The 4881-nt window shown below is 53.4% G+C and overlaps 1 pseudogene; it reads right to left on the bottom strand.

Moving 5' to 3' along the window:
• Nucleotides 1-1882: 1882 nt before the first annotated feature.
• On the bottom strand, nt 1883-4532 carry LOC112408677 (40S ribosomal protein SA-like; annotated as a pseudogene).
• Nucleotides 4533-4881: the final 349 nt, after the last annotated feature.

Genomic DNA, 4881 nt, shown 5'->3' with positions numbered 1-4881 from the left:
TGGTACGCGGGCCTCTCACTGTTGTGGCCTCTCCCGTTGTGGAGCACAGGCTCTGGACGCGCAGGCTCAGCGGCCATGGCTCACGGGCCCAGCCGCTCCACGGCACGTGGGATCTTCCCGGACTGGGGCACGAACCCGCGTCCCCTGCATCGGCAGGTGGACTCTCAACACCTGCGCCACCAGGGAAGCCCGGAAATGTCATTCTTTATCCGTGGTCTGGAAAGACTTGAAAGGGCTGCAGTCGATCACGTCCAGCAACCCCGCTCTTTCCTCCTTTTCCCGGGCACTGCAGCTTTCTTCTCTGGACGCCTTTCCAATGCCTGAGGCTCCTCTCTGAAATGCTTTCCCAGTTCTTGATTTCCAAACTCAGATGCCTCCCAGAGCAGGACACCTGCCTGGGCAGGTGCAGGAAGGGGAGACACCAGTTGTGTGAAGCCAGACTCTTCCAGGGAGAAGCAGGTCCCCTCTGGTTAACAGTTATATTAATATTATTAACAAGCTGTGAGGCTGGGACTTGAACCCAGGTCTGTGGACACCCAAGCCCTTGTTACGTTGTCGACAGGAGCACGTGTGGGGGCTTGTGTGAAGTCTCCCGGAGCCAGGTTGACCGTGAGGCATGGTTTTCAGGGGGTGGTGCTGATTTCCTGACTTTATAAAGGACCCAAAGCTCACCCACAGGCCCCAGGACAAATGCCCTGTTGATCTGGAACCGTCTTAAGGTGCATGTAAAGCTAGAGCTCTTCGTGCAGCAAGAGTGACACAGATTTCTTGCCTTTCGCGATGAGGATTTTACAGTCATCAGCAGATCTTTGCTGAGCACCTAGGCAATGACTTTCTTGGGTGCTGAACAATTCGAGGGAAGGAAAAATAAAAGAGTATATGAATATCGGGCCTGCTCTCACAGACTTGGTATTTTCAGTGGGGAAATAAAACAGAAGTCCAAGAGCCCCAGAAGTGCCAAATGCTGAGGGCAACTGAGTCTCCATGAGTGGAGAATGGACAGGTCAGTGACGGCTGGAAAGGGCCAGAGAAGATTCATGGACAGGAGAGCTTGAGCGGGGCTTCAAAGCACAAGGGACAGGTGGGTGCGGGATGGGAGGCTCCATGTGTCACGTGATTCCCAGGGCAGGAGCAGAATTGCAGCAGGAATGCAAAGTCCAAGTCAATTCAATGGGGACCACATAGGGTTCCCTATTTTGTTCAGAGCTGTCCCTAGAACTGGCCCTGGGTGTGAATTTGGGAGCTGGGGATATCTGTTCTACTCGTCAAACAAGTAGAGAAAGCACATTCCATGCTGGACTTTGCACTCCTGGGACTCTGGAAATGCATAAGGCTTTGGTCAGGTTTTAGGGCCTATGTGGTGCAAGACAGACCAAACTAGAACCTTCGAGAGGTTGCCACAGCAGTAGGCAGGCAGCTCTCTCCCCTCACAGCAGTGTCTCTCCTGCAGACACAGCTGCCCTGGGAGCTGGGAGGCGCAGACAGCCCCCTCTGGAGCAGCCATGGACACGTCCATGCCCTTGGGAGCTCACAGTCTCGCCTGAGATTCTCACACTTCACCTGCATCAGAATCACCTGGAGGGTGGGGCCCCACACCCAGAGTTTCAGATTCAGCCAGTCTGGGGTGGGGCCTGAGAACCTGCATGTCTAACAAATACCCAGGTGATGCTGATGCTGCTTGTCTGGGGACCACACTTTGAAAACCACATGTCTAAGACGGGGTCCCAAACTTTGGATGCCTGAGACTCATCTGGGCCTAGTTTCTGGAGATTTCGACTTCAGTAAGTCTGTCATGTATTGGGGTAGATGCATGCATTTTTTTTTTAGAAACTCTTATTTTCTGTCAACCTATTTCCATTTTAAGAGTTTGTGGAAGAATAGTTTAAGACCACTCAGTGGTTGTTCCTACCCACTCAGAGGCCTGAGCGGTGGGAACTGCAGACCAGTCTTCAGTGGCGGGCTGAGCACTGCAGTCTTCAGCGGGGAACAGCTGAATAGGTACGGGGGCACCTGCACACCTTCGGACCAGTCCGCCACCTCAGGCTGAGTAGCAGTGAACTCAGGAGGTGGGGCAGTCCATTCACCCTGAAATTCCTCCTTGGTCTCAGCTGACGCCTGCTCATCCTTTTCAATCTCTTCAGGGTCTCTGTAGAAGCAGAGGTCAGGCATGACCTCCCATGGGTGCTCACGGGAGATGGTGCCACGCATGCGCAGAACTTCCCGCGCTAGCATCCACCACGTCAGACCCACTGAGTGAGCTCCCTTGTTGTTGCATGGGATGGCAATGTCCACATTATTGCAGAGGAGAGTCTGCGTTACACAGAGCCATGGTAGACAGGTTAACGTAAGAGGCCTCCGGAGAGGCAGGTGGTCAGCCCTGGGATCAGTAACCACCGGAAGTCTTGGCTCCTGGAAGGATCTGGTTAGTGAAGTTTCCAGGAGAGAAGCGGCCAGCAATAGGAGTGGCTCCGGTGGCAGCAGCAAACTTTAGCCCAGCTCGCTGGCCAGTATTCCTGGAGGATATGACACTGACATCAGCTGGGTTTTCAATGGCAACAATGGCACGAGCTGCCAACAGAAGCTTCTCCCATGTTCTCTTCAGATTTATGATGTAGATGCCATCACTTTTCCTTTTGTAGATGTACTGTTCCATTTGGAAGTCAAGGTTGGTGCCACCTAAGTGGGTTCCTGCTGCAAGGAATTTGAGGACATACTCCTCCTTCATTTGCAGGACATCAAGAGCCCTGGATATTGTGAAAGTTTCCCTTTAAGTTATGACGGGAATCCATAACAAAGCCATATGGACCCTTATCTGGCGTGGAAGGAAGGTGCATGCATTTTGACAATGTTCCTGGGGATTCTGATATCTGTGAGCCACCGGCATATGGACGGGGGTGCTTGTTGCTGCAGCTCCCCAGGTCCTGCCACTGGAGACCTGGATTCTGGAGCACTGGGACAGGGTCCAAACCTGCATTTTTAAAAAAATTTATTTAAATTTATTTTAATTTTTTTAAACATCTTTATTGGAGTGTAATTGCTTTACAATGGTGTGTTAGTTTCTGCTGTATAACAAAGTGAATCAGCTATACATATACATACATCCCCATATCTCCTCCCTCTTGCGTCTCCCTCCCACCCTCCCTACCCTACCCGTCTAGGTCAAACCTGCATCTTTAACAAGCACGCCTGTGCCTCTTACAAAGGGCCAAATGACACTGGCCAGGTGGGGGAGAAAGAGTGGGAGTGGGAGCTCCTACTTCACCAGGGAGGAAGCATCTGTTGTCCCTTTGTCAAGCCTTGGTTGCCTCCCACCTCCCACTGCCAGCCCCCCTCCCCCTCCCCGCCCAATGGCAGCAGTGCAGCCACTAGTGTGGGTCCAGGAGGTGCCCATTGTCCATCCTGTTATGCTTGGCACTTAGTAAGTTGCCCACACCCTTTGGTATTCTCAACTGTGGAAATGCCCAGCAGCTGTGAGGAAAATTTCGACCTGGCTCAAGCTCATTAGGGCTGGGTCCTGGACCTCCCAGTGCTCCCTGCCCCCCAATTTCAGTGGCTGTTGACTGTTTCCTCGGTAAGAGACTCAGCGAGCCCGTTTGCAGCATTTTGAATCCTTACCTCCAATCTGCAAGAAAACAGAGATGCTACCCAACGGCTGATGATAGGAAGATGCTCATGCACATATGTGCTCCTGGCTTCTCTCTCATCTTTCCTGTGCAAGACTTATGCAACCTAGCGGATTGAGTGACCTCCCCACCCCCCGTGCCCCATCCCAGCCCTCAGGAGATTGAAGGATGCTAAACGTGGGTGCTTGCAAAACTGTGCCGTTTAAACAGGATCTGGTTTCCTAAGCAAAATGTTCCAGCTCCACCCCATGCAATCCTGTGACTCGTACTTCAGGGAGATTCCTCCAAGGAAGTCGCAGAGCCTGAAGGGAGATTTAAGAGGTCAGAGGGCAGGGTAAGAGGGCAAAGGGCAGTTTTGCTGCTGCCAGACTCTTTTGGGGCAATCACGACTGTAGATCACAGAGCTTCATGCAGAAAGCTGAAGCCTGTGTGCGTTCTCTCTCTCCCCTCTGCAGAACCATCGGGGGGGAGGGGGCAGAAAGAGAGCTCAGGACAGGGGGCAGGCGCCAACCTCTCTCGCCCATACCCGAGTGGAGTCCCTCAGTTTCTACATCTGTAAAATGAGAGGAAATTGTCTCTCCGGCTCCTTGAAGAGCGCCATCTAAGAGGATGCGCTGTACTTGAGGCTGCTTCCTGGGAGGGTTACCATCACTAGGCTGCCCGCTGGGTCTTCCCCAGTGACAGTGGCTGGGATCAGGCAACCCCCCCGCCCCCCCCCACACCCCTTCAGGTTTCGGATTTTAATGGGGAACCCATCTGGAGAAGCCCGAGGAGTCTAAGGACAGCAGTGGATCAGGAAATCAAAGTGCTTTCTGACCTTTTATGTGTACTTTTACGAATATCCTGGAGGAAGTGGGCGACTGGCCGGGTGCTTCCCTCGTTGTTATTTTCATCGATTCTATTTGTCATTGCCTGGCTTTCATGGCATCCTCAAGGGCATCCGAACGGAAGACGGGGAGGTAGCACCATACTTTGAGAAACCAAGGGACACCCAGGCCAATAAACAAGGGCATACTTGTCCTAACGGACCTTGTCACGTGGTGTCGCATCCACCTAAGTTCAGGCGGAGGGGCGGTCAAAGTCAGGTGTGCTGGGAGGCCGGGGTGCTGGGCGGCCGCACAGAACGCATGCGCGGCACAGGCAGGCATGAAGGATGCCCCGGCGGAGGGCGGCCAGAGCCAGGTCCAGGGCTTAGCTCCACGCAGGCCGAGGCGTGAGGCTTCGCCCCACCACTGGCACGTGGATTGCGTGATGCTGG

The sequence above is a fragment of the Neophocaena asiaeorientalis genome, unplaced genomic scaffold (genome assembly GCF_003031525.2).
Source record: "Neophocaena asiaeorientalis asiaeorientalis breed wild unplaced genomic scaffold, Neophocaena_asiaeorientalis_V1.1 scaffold45, whole genome shotgun sequence".
Lineage (NCBI taxonomy): Eukaryota > Metazoa > Chordata > Mammalia > Artiodactyla > Phocoenidae > Neophocaena > Neophocaena asiaeorientalis.
The sequence above is the reverse complement of the archived record's forward strand: the minus strand, read 5'-3'. Positions and strand labels throughout refer to the sequence as shown.